At 43.3% G+C, this 12,182-nt stretch overlaps 1 long non-coding RNA gene across 1 annotated transcript; it reads left to right on the top strand.

Annotated features, from left to right (window-relative positions):
• Positions 1–2,398: 2,398 nt before the first annotated feature.
• Positions 2,399–3,831, top strand: LOC311630759. Its single transcript, XR_014796449.1, has 2 exons — positions 2,399–2,711; positions 3,492–3,831. It is a non-coding gene; the product is annotated as an uncharacterized lncRNA (long non-coding RNA).
• Positions 3,832–12,182: the final 8,351 nt, after the last annotated feature.

The following is a 12,182-nucleotide window of genomic DNA, read 5'->3' as shown; positions in this document are numbered from 1 at the left end:
TACAGAGAGGAAGAGAGAGGGATAGAGAGTTAGAAACATCAATGAGAGAATCATCGATCAGCTGCCTCTTGCACACGCCCTATTGGGGATGTGCCCGCAACCAAGGTACATGTCCTTGACTGGAATCGAACCTGGGACCTTTCAGTCTGCAGGCCAATGCTCCATCCACTGAGCCAAGCAGGTCTCGGCTCCCTTTGTATATTTTTAAGTTGATCCAAAGTACTTCATCATGAGCTCATCTTATTTAAATTGGGCTCTGCCTACTAAATTACCAAAACATAAAGTTGAATAGGCCTAAAAATAACCCATAGTAAGACAGAAGTGGTGCATCCAGAATTGGGCATGAGTAGGGCCAGGATACTGATAAGCTACTCAGCAAATGGCCTAGACATCCATATCACCTACCATTTTGCTCCAACACTTCTGCCTTAGTTCACACATAAGACTGCATAAGAGTTGGGTCCCTTATGACCAGCTGACCAAGGAGGCGGGAAAAAGCAAAGCTTGATTTACTGATATGTCCGAATGGTATGTCTGTAAGCCAAAAATGAATGATGGCTTTACTATAGCTCCACTCTGGGGTGATCTTGAAAGACAGTGGCAAGGGAAATTCTCCCAATGGATAAATTTTCTCATTGGTGTACCTGGTCATTCACTTGGCATGAACAGAAATGTAGCCATGGTTAGAATACATACGAACTCATGTCACTAGCTGTTGGCTTGGCTGGTTGACCAGGTCCTGGGAGAAGAAAGATTAGAATATCAAAGATAAGGACTTGCCTAACTGGTTTGGCTCAGTGGATAGAGCCTTGACCTGTGGACTCAAGGGTCCCAGGTTTGATTCTTGTCAAGGGCATGTACCTTGGTTTCGGGCACACGCCCAGTAGGAGGTGTGCAGGAAGCAGCTGATTGATGTTTCTCTCTCATCAATGTTTTTTTCTCTCTCTCCCTCTCCCTTCTTCTCTGTAAAAAAAAAAAAAAAATCAATAAAAAATTTTTTTTTTTTTTTAAAGATGAGGGCTGAGTGGATGGACTATGTGGGTGGGAAAGAAATGTGTGGATGCCCTCCAGATGCATCTTCTTGAAAGAGGCATTGAACAACTAAATAGAATGACTCACCAATTAATGTCAGATGCTACTGGCCATCTCATCACTGGCACAATGGGAACATGAATGGAGTAGCCATGATGGCAGAGATAGGAGCCATACATGGACCCCAGAGCATGGGCTCCATTCACAAAGGCTGAAAGAGATCCTGCCATTGCTGAATGTCCAACCTGCCAGCAACAAATTCAGTGCTGCCCTTCTCCCCTGGTCGTGTCCCCGCCCCCCCTCCCCCCCCAGCCAAATAGCTGTCTTCCTCTAGACTAGGAGAGCAACCAGCCACTTAATGACAAGATGACTACATCTGATACCATCCATCATGGAAATGGCAGCAATTTATTTTGACTGCAGGCATCACATTCTGGGTATGGTTTGCTTTTTCTGCCTGTAGGGCCTCAGCCACTACCACTATCTTGTGTTTACTGAATGTCTGACCCATTGGTAGATCCCACATAACATCATATCAGACCAAAGGACCCCTTACACAGCAAAGGAGTCATGACAGTGGGAGAAGACCATAGGCCTATCTCATTCTGTACCATCCAGGAGATCCAGCCCGAACAGAGAGAAGGATGGCCTGTGAAGGCACAGCTGGGCTGCCAACACAGAAATGCCAACAGCTAAGGATGGGGCACCATCTTCCAGGACACAGTGTGTACCAGTGGTTGCCAAACTTTTGGATCTCACGGACCATAAATTCATAATTTTAAGTCCCGCGGACAACTAATATGATTTTTTAAAAAGATAACTACATTTGTAAAATGATCAGAGAACTTCCATTTTATTAATATGAAAAGCACCTATTTAATATAACATTATGCTTATTTAATCATAACAAAATCTTCAGTTTGTTTAATTCTAATTTATTCAAGTAAGTTTAATTTTTATGAAATAATTGAAGCTTATTTAATTATTACAAATTTTACAGTGATATTTGCCTCTGTTTGCTTGAAATAAGTTTATGGATTTTTAGCTCCAGTGACATTACTACAAGACGGAGAGCTGTGTTTATTTCAAGCCGAGACCAGTTCTGAGTTTTAATTGCTCACAGATGAAAATGTTTTTTCACACAAATACGTTATTGAAAATAGAATCAAAATTTTCATTGCTTTTTCACTCAGCAATGGGTATTCACTTTTAATGGAGATCCAAAAAATGAGGTCTTGATAAGGATGACTGGAATTTAGCTTTGAGACTATCATCAGGTGATAGATTGATGAAGCTTTTGTGATTGTAAGTGCTGTTGAACAAGGGTTACTAGTACCACCTGCCAGTTGAGATCCTTCTCTCTCATATATTCATCAAAATTTGAAAACATTTGCAGATTTTCAGCCAATCACATTTGCCACAGTAATATTTTCTTTTGAAAAGCATCCATTTTATCTCGTAGTGTGAACATGTCCTTAAGTTGTCCTTGCAAGGATATGTTTAGTTCATTTAATAGTGAAAAAATATCTGCCAGGTAAGCAAGCTTGGCTACCCGCTCATCGTCAGAGAAGAGTTCTTATACTTTCAGATTATTTTGCCACTGGAAAAATATTTGACTTCTTCCTGCAGAGCATTAATATCTTGCCCCTCGACAGCCATCTCACCTCAGCGTGAAGAAGGTGAGTATAGTGGGAACCCATTTCACAAAATGCCTCCAATATTCTAGAATTGAGTGCCTTGTGACAAATTTCATTTATAATTTCAATAACATCTGATAATACTTCATGTAGTTCTGGGAACATTTATTTTGCTGCAAGTTGCTCACGATGTATAATGAAGTATATAGACAAAATGTCTTGGTGACCAACATTTTTCATCTTTGCAAAATTCCTGAGTCCAGTCATGTTTGTGACACCATCTGTACATATCCCAATACATTTTTTCCATTCAATTCTGTGTTCTAGGGAATAACTATTAAGTGCTTCAAAAATCTCAGAGCTAGTTGTTCAACTTGGCAAGTTGAGCAAAATAGTTCTTCCTATAACTCCTTTGCACTCAACTCTCACAAAACAAAGGAGAAGTGTCTTGTTACTTACATTGTTGTTTTGTCAAGTTGAATTGAATAAAATGGTTAATTTTTCACCATTTTTATAACTTGATTTTCAATATCTTCAGCCATGTCTTCAATTCTGTATTTGACTGTATTAGCGGACATAGGAATTGCTTTCAGTTTCTGGACGTCTGCTTTCCCAAAACCTCTTCACTGGCTTGTAACATACAAGACTTATTAATTCTTCTCCAGTTGTATACGGTTTTTTATTTTTCTCGATCTGAAGTGCTATCAGATAAGCCTTTAATAAGGATTTATCTCCAGCAGTCATTTTTGCTAGAGCAATTACTTGCTTTTGCATATTTTTTGCACATTCTTTGAAAATATTCACGTGAGTTGTTTTTTTTAGCTAAATCCGGATGTTTTGATTGCAAGTGTCTTTCAAGTTTCAAAGGTTTCAAGGCATCATTGGATAAACTCAGAACACACAACCAGATCGGCCGTGGATCCAGCTCACTACCAGGTTCTTAAATCCAAATTTCAAGTAGTTTGAATCATGTTTTCTTGATACTTTGAGATTTTTCTTCTCTCCACCTCCAGTTCGAATATTCTTCCGAATGGTGCCTGATGAGGACTGTGGACACTCTGATTCATTGATCAGCTCACGGTTAAGTGAAGTACACATATTACTATTGTTACTTTTATCATTTGTTATATTATCTTTTGTATTATTAAAGGAATGCAAAATATTTTTTTGCTTTTTTTTCACTCATTATGGGTTTATTTCATTTGAATCTAAAACCAAACAAGAAATTATAGTTTAATTAAACTGTTTGATACCATTAAAGAAAATACACAGTTTCATACCATACACAAATAAAACAATCAGATGAGAATCAGTAATCGCAGAGCGGGAGACTGCTGTAATAGTCGAAACAATACTGAAGCCGCTTGCACCTCTCTTGTTTCCCCTTCTCTAGTTACTAGAAAGGAGAATTCACAAAATGTACGAGTCTCTGTAAAGCGAAAATTGTCATTCAGTCAGAATATAAGAATTTCTTAGAATATTTGTTTTATTATTTATTAGGATTAATAAAACATAAAAATGCAAATAATATCCAAATTTTTTTAGAGACCACCAAAATTTACTCGTGGACCACCAGTTGGTGATCAGTCGTTTATACTCGATCAACAATCGATATGGTGCTATGTCCCAAAGAGGAATGGATAAGTCCAGGGATCAAGGGGTGGAAGTAGGAGTGGCTCCTCTTGCCATTAACCCAATGATCCCACTGGGGGTATTTCTGTCACCACAACTCTGAGCTTTGAGGGTTTGAAACCCTGGTTCCCAAAAAAGGAAATATTTCTATTAGAGGATAAGAGCAAAAGCCCTATTGAACTTTAATTTACACTTGCCACCAGGCACTTTGAACTCCTCATGCCAAGGGACCAGTAGGCAAGAAGGGTGAGGCACTGTCTTGGAAGGAACAATTGACCCTGCTCATCAGGAAAAGCTAGGGCTTTGGTTACACAATGGAACAAAAAAGATGTTTGGCACCCAGATGGTCCAGTTGGGTGTCTGTTACACCCTTGCTCAGTTTTAATGGTAAGTAGACAAGTACAGCAGCCATGGCCTGAAAATGGCATGGTGACCAGAGGCTCAGCAGAGATCCTTCCTGAGAGTTAAAAGAATCTAAAATAGCCCTGACCAGTTTGGCCCAGTGTATGAAAGTGTCAGCCTGCAGACTGAAGTATGTTAGGTTCAGATCCTATCAAGAGCACATGCCCTGGTTGCGAGCTTGATCCCCAGTAGGGGGCATGCAGGAGGCAGCCAATCTGATTCTCTCATCATTGATGTTTCTAGCTCTCCCTTTCCCTTCCACTCTGAAATCAATAATAATTCTACCTAATAAAAGTAATATGCAAATTAACCATCACTTCACTCAAGCCGTGCCCACCAGCCAATCAGAGCAAGTATACAAGTCAACCCCAACCAAGATGGCTGCAGCCACAGAGAGCAGTTGAGAGGCTTGGGTTTCCCCGGCAATAGAGGAAGCCAAGCCTTCCACACATTTTGGGCAGCCTAGGCCTCCACTCAAGGATACAAAGTTTCAATTATAGAAGATAAATCCCAAGAAAAATGGAGGCAGCCGCAGAGCTGGAGAGAACAGGCTAGGATTGCCCCGGCAACAGGAAGCAAAGCTTTCCACCTGCCCTGGCCAGCCTAGGCCTCCACTCCAGACTACAAAGTTTCAATTATAGAAGATACATAAAACCAAACAAACGGCGGGCAGGGGGTTTGGCTCAACTCCAGGCTACAAAGTTTCATTGTAGAAGGTAAATTCCAGATACCAGGGCCTCTGCCTAGGTCGCCGGGGGCATGGCTGGCCTGCAAACCACCACAGGCCCCTTGCCCAGGCTGCCCCACACCCCAAGGGAACCCCCACCCTGATCCGGGACACCCTTCAGTGCAAACAAGCAGGCTCCTACCCGTGTACCAGGCCTCTATCCTATCTAATAAAAGAGTAATATGCAGATTGACCATCACTCCAACACACAAAATGGCTGCCCCCATGTGGACACAAGATGGCCACAACAAGATGGCCAGCAGGGGAGGGCAGTTGGGAGGCACCATGTCTGCAAGAGAGGGCAGTTTGAGGTGATCAACCCTGCAGGGGAGGGTATTAGGGGTGGCCAGGCTGGCAGAGGAGGGAAGTTGGGGGCAAACGGGCAGGCAGGAGAGCAATTAGACATCAATCAGGCTGGCATGGGGGTGGTTTGGGGGTAATCAGGCTGGCAGGCAAAAGCGGTTAGGGGCAATCAGGAAGGCAGGCAGGCAAGCAGTTGGGAGCCAGCAGTCCTGGATTGTGAAAGGGATCCTAGATTGGAGAGGGTGCAGGCTGGGCTGAGGGACACCCCCCACCCTGTGCACAAATTTCGTGCTCCAGGCTTCTAGTACATTTATTAAAAAATAAAAAAATAAAATGGGTAGTAGAGGAGGAAGATGACAATTGTCATTTGGGGCTTTAAGACGAGATTCAGACTGTGGTTTGTCCCATTACCATCACTTTCCTCCAGGAAAAGTAGAGCTGCTCCCAGAATTTATACAAAGAAGTGACTCTTGAGTAGCAAAGGAATAATGGACAACATGATCAACGATCTAGGTCTACCTTCATGACTAAAGGTGGTTGCTGGAACTGTTGCTGGCTAACAGCCCTCTTTGGGAATTTACTCCAAGTGAAGAGAGCTACCCAACCCAAGGTCACGCTCTCCTTTCTGGAGACGGCAAGCATTCAAAGACTGGCTGAAGCTGGGGTATAAAGACTGTCCCTTGGGACGACTCAAAAGGCCATTCATCTTCAGAACTCTCTCAATGGGGTCAGCTGAGGCCTCTGTGGGGAGTATACCCCACCTCCCTCTGACCCAAGGCTGCTTCCTCCATAGGTGAGGAACCTGAGAGCAACCCCAACACCATCTCAAAGTCAGCTGTCTGGGGAACCCAGCCTGCAGCAGACTCATTGAGCTCAATAGAGTAGGCCTGTTCAGAGAAGCTGTATTGAGGTTTAGGTCATGGGCTCTCCATCTCTGCCCAGGAAGTGCTGTTGACACTGCACACTCCCCTCTGCAGCCAGCCTTCCCTGCTGGCCCTCAACAGATATCGTTGCCCTCTGTCCTGCCCTTTCTTGTGGCTTGCAGGTGAGATGACTGGACATCATCTCTCCCAGTTTGGGAACCTGGCAGAGTGAAGCACCAATTATCAGTGTTGCATGAAGAAATTTATCTGCAAGTACCAGCTTCAATGGTCAGGCCATAATGCAGTGATAATTGCCTTTCCTTCTCTTAAAATTGATATATAACCCAAAGCTCTATTCAGAATGGAAAGTGTTTGCAATGTCCATCTGGTTACTAATCAGTATGTGAATCTCTTCATAGCAGGCAATTTCCCCAATTTATAATCTAAAATAATTAATGAAAGCATCCGGGTTTGTCATCAAGGATGCAGCTGCATATAGGCCAACCCTTCTCAGAACCAGATGAAAATTCCCAGTGAGAATCTTCTTCAAACAGCCTCCACCAGCCCTGCTCTGGGAGTAAGGCTTCCCTGCCTCCTGTAGGCAGGAATTTTCCCAAGTGGACAGTGGAGGGCCTAGAGCTCGGAGTGAATTACATGAGACTTCCACTCCTTCCTCCTCTTTCTTCCTTCTAGTCAGCGCTTTGCTCGCTCAGCTTTGGTTACTATCTGTCTCCAGCCTGGCCCAGTGTACAATGAGAAGCCCAACAGCAGGGTCTGAAGATAGGCTGACTCATTGCAAGGTAGCAGGTGCAGAGGAACCAAGCCAGCTGGAGCTGGGAGAGTATCTTAGGGTTCAGATGTGCAAAACCATGTGCCAGCAAGTCAGAACCCAAACACCAGGGTGCAGAGGTTCTGCATATAGCAGCCCAGGCCGGAGGCAAGTAGGAGGATGGTCATTAGAGCCTTGAGACAAAGGTAGGACCACAGTGGGGTGACAAGAAACTGCACGTAAGAGCGTTAGCCTGAACACTCTCAATCCCTCCTGCTTAGCACCTAGGCAGACCCATCTTAAATGCCACCTTTTAGAAACCTTTGGAAACCTATTGCCTTCTGTATGCAAGGAGCTCCAGTGGGGTAATACTCCTGTCCTCTCACTGCTCAGGAAAAGTAAAAGATGGCCACTCTGATGATGGGGATGGAAAACTGATCACGCATGGGCCAGCTCCTTCCTCTTGTGTGAGCTGCCTGCAGGGTACAGAATCCCACTGCTCTTGCTGCAGTGGGCTCTATGGTTACAGGGGCAGGGCAGCAGCTGGGGGCTTTCTCTAGGTAGGGGGTCAGCCTCATGGGATCTGTATTAGCCCAGACAAACCTAACACTATGTACTCCAGCCCCAGCCTCTCTTTCAATAACACATTTTTGGACCCTGACTGCCACTCCATTGTTTCTAGAGAATCGCTTTCCTATTCCCTTCAATCTTGCCCTTTGAGTTTGCACTGTATGGTTTTGTGGTTGTTTTTTTTTTGTTTGTGTGCGTGTGTGTGTGTGTGTGTGTGTGTGTCCACTATGACATTTAATTATTTGGGCAACTACCTTTTATCTCCTCCCCTCACTAGTTGAAATCTAAGAGAAGACACTCTCATATAAGCTGGGTAAACAAAAACTGAAGAGAAAGACCTGGGAGAAACCAGTGACAGTGCCCTATGATGGGACTGGAAACACACGTGTCAGGAACTCCAACAGGAGCCTAGCCCTATGGGGGAGGGGACAGGTTAGGATGAAGGATGGCCTCAAGCCCAGAGTCTTCTCCATTTCTGGGAGACATTTGCATTTCAGCCACTCAGCATCCAGCCCCCTCCCTCTACTTAAAGTGCTTCCCTTTCCTTCTCCTGGAACCTTCCCTCCCGCCTCAGCCACATAGGTTGACAAGTGACCTAGGCCTGGCCACTCAGGGCACTGAATTGTCCTCAGGAACAAGGTCCATCCTAGGCTAGCCAGATCAGAATAAACCCTGGGATATTTGTAAACTGCAAGGAAAGAGCATGTTTTCTGTTCAATTTGGTACTCAGAGGAGAGCCTGAGCTAAGCCGCACCCTTACTGTCACTAGGGAAGAACCTGGTTGGGAAGTGGAGCAATTTTTCAAAATATATTTTTATTGATTTCAGAGAGGAAGGGAAAGGAGAGAGAGAGAAAGAAACACTAGTGATGAGAGAGGACCATTGATCGGCTGCCTCCTGCATGCCCCCAACCGGGCATCTAGCCTGCAACCCGGAATCAAATCTGGGACCCTTCAATCTGTAGGCTGATGCTCTATCCACTGAGCCAAACAAGCTAGGGCAGGAAGTGGAGCAATTTATACCTCAGTGCTGGGAGGTGGAGACAGTCATTTCCACCTACAGCACTAGGTCACCCAGCTAGGCGATGCGAGTGTCCTCACATCAGTGCTGGGAGCTGGGGACAGCCAGCTCCCACCTGCAGTTGGGGCTGGAAGTGTAGAATTTGATCTCTTGTCTGGGGGACTTTTGAGCTTTCCTACTTAGCCACTTTCTCATAAGAAGGGTTTGCCCTTGGTCTGTGTCTCTTCATAGGACACTGGTCCACAACTGCAGCTACTGCATGTTCTACCACAAAATGCTGGGCCTCAGTGAGGCCCCTCCCAGCTGCCTCCTGGGCAATGGCCAATTGTCCACATAGACAGGTCTGTTATGCAGAATGACTAGAGGGAGCATACGTGGGCAAGTGGCCACCCCTGATGGCCCACATCAGAGATGGCTGGTCTTGCTCCTTATAGGAGCTGGCTGACTGTGAGGTACCAATAGCCCATAATTCACACTCTTTATGAGTTATGTGGAGCTTATCTTCCCATGGAACGGGTGGGGAATGTCCAGCCTGCGTGTCATATGGCCCTGCCAAGGCATTAGGGGTGAGTTAATTAAATGATCAAATATAGAGGCTGGTTTTTAAGTTGATAATTTTGTGTGGCTTGTGAATGATGTTATAAATATCCAAATGGCCCTTGGCTGAAAAAAGTTCCCTGCCTCTGCCATAGAGGCTACAAATATGAGTAGGAAAATCATTTAACCAGGGCTTACAAGAGACTTTAAAATACCTGGACCTGTTCTCAGGCCACCCTTCGGCCCTGAGTTCCCAAGGAGAAAGTGTTTTTGTAAATATTGAATTGAATTTCTTACATGCCCTTATTCTTTAAGACTCGTTTTCTTTTTTTACTTTAAATACTTTTTCTTTTTATAAAATATGTTTTTAATGATTTTAGAGAGAGAGGAAGAGAAATAGATAGAAATATCCATGAGAAACATTGATTGGCTGGCTCTTGCACACCCCCTACTGGAGATTAAGCCCAAAATCCAGACATGTGCCCTGACCAGGACTCTTGGTTGCAGGCTTTATCCCCAATAGAGAGTGTGCAGGAGGCAGCTGATCAATGATTTTTCTCTCATCATAGATATTTCTCTCTCTCTCTTCCTCTTCCTTCCTCTCTGAAATCAATAAAAATATATTAAAAAATAATAAAACTGCTTGATTGATATTTGTTTGTTTACAAATCTTGGTATAAATCTAATGCTGACAAAAGTGCTTATGGGAAGGTAAACTGGTACATTTCCAAGGGCAACTTTAGTAATTGAAATATCAAAATAGTAAGTGTATACATCTCTTACTCAAGGATGCATACATCTTTTACTTCTAGGAATATATATATACACTTAGAATATAATTGGCCAACTGCATAAGGATGAATGTGCAACATGTTCATTAAAGCAGCCTAGATATATATAAACATGAAATCATTTGTCTTGCAATATGTAAAAGAATAATTTTTAGCTTTAGGCCAAATTTTCCTTGGCTCATTATGACAGTGTTATTATTAAATAAGTTATGGTGTACTGATCCTTTGGAATGTGTTTGCCATTACACATAATGTAACTATGTATTATCATAAAAATAGGTCCCAGAATATTTTTAACATCAGCAATAAAACAGAACTATCTCTAAATCCACAGAAAGATTGTGATTTGAAAGTATATTCATCAAATAGTTAGCAGTGCTTTATTTGTGTGTGGCTGGATTTAGGATATTTTACTTTCTTTGTACATTTTAAAAAATTTTATATGGCAAGAATGTATTGATTTAAAATCAGAAAAGCACAAGCTTTTTTTTTTTCTTCACACCAAAAAACATTAAGCCCTGCCTTTCAAATATGTCCAATGTACAACTTGACTGCTAAGGCAGGAGATATATATTATAGAAATGTAGAAATGTTGCTCAGTGAGAACAAAGGAAAAGCTACATTCTGAGATTAAAGGTAAACTAGCCCAGCCAAATGGCTCAGTCAATTTTTTAAAAAATCAATAAAAACATATCCTCAGGTGAGGTTTAAAAAAAGAAAAAGAAAAATAATTGAACTATGTGGTTCTTATTTTCCTTTGGAGTGGCAGGGTCCTTTTATTTTTATTTTTTTATATATATATCTTATTGATTTTTTACAGAGAGGAAGGGAGAGGGATAGAGAGCTAGAAACATCGTTGAGAGAGATACTTCGACCAGCTGCCTCCTGCACACCCCCTATTGGGGATGTGCCCGCAACCAAGGTACATGCCCTTGACCGAAATCGAACCTGGGACCTTTCAGTCCGCAGACAGACACTCTATCCACTGAGCCAAACCAGTTTCAGCGGCAGGGTCCTTTTAAATAGCTTTGGTAAGAAGGACACTGAGAAGTATCCATAACAATACACACTATAAAAATTCAAAACACAAAAGCAGCAATCAGCTAAGGATTTGGGTTTTCCATGTCACAAGCACCATAGAGCTTCTCTTCCTAGAACAGATTCTTCCCCAAGCTCGCACTTACAGTAAATGCAGTTATATTTCAATGACATTCATCTCATTCTGCCACTTTTTCCAAAGCTTCTATTTTAACCATTACCATGGGAACATTTGTCCTCGGATTCACTGATGAGATTTCAGGCCAGGAGTGTGGCTTTTAAAACGACAGTGTCCTTAATCCTATGGCTGATTTTAAAAATGAAAAAGCAGCCTATAACTAAAACCAAGGAGCACAGGCAACCTCTGTGGGCTAAAGACAGCAACTCAGCACTAGTTCTGGTATCAGGATAGATCAGCCCTGGTACTGGAAGGCAGGAGGTGCAAAGCAAGGTTCAGATCCTGGCATTGTGGCCTTGCCAGTCACTTGAAAGTCCTGCACCACGGTCCCTATGCGAAGTGGCATGAGTTTAGAGTCCTCTCAGGCAAGCCCACCCAGTGGGTGTGACCAGAGCCTACACAGGGCTCTACTCCTCTGGAAGCAACCTGGGTGGCAGCTCTGCCCACTACGCAGTGCACATGGGACTCCCAAAGCAGATGGGGCTGTTGAGGCTCTCCTGTCCCATCAAATACCGTGGAGAGGTGGGGTCTATATCACCTCCCCTTGAATATCAGCCTGGGTGACAGCTTCAACCAGTACAGGGTAGTGGGGGTGACTCCCTGTGACGCCTGGGGCTCAGGAACAAAAGGCTATATGGCTTTCTTCCTCTTCTTTTTTTAAAAAAATATATATTTTATTGATTT

Source organism: Pipistrellus hanaki (genome assembly GCF_964339955.1).
Source record: "Pipistrellus hanaki genome assembly, chromosome: 12".
Lineage (NCBI taxonomy): Eukaryota > Metazoa > Chordata > Mammalia > Chiroptera > Vespertilionidae > Pipistrellus > Pipistrellus hanaki.
Note: the sequence above shows the minus strand (reverse complement) of the source record. Positions and strands in the feature narration are given on the sequence as shown.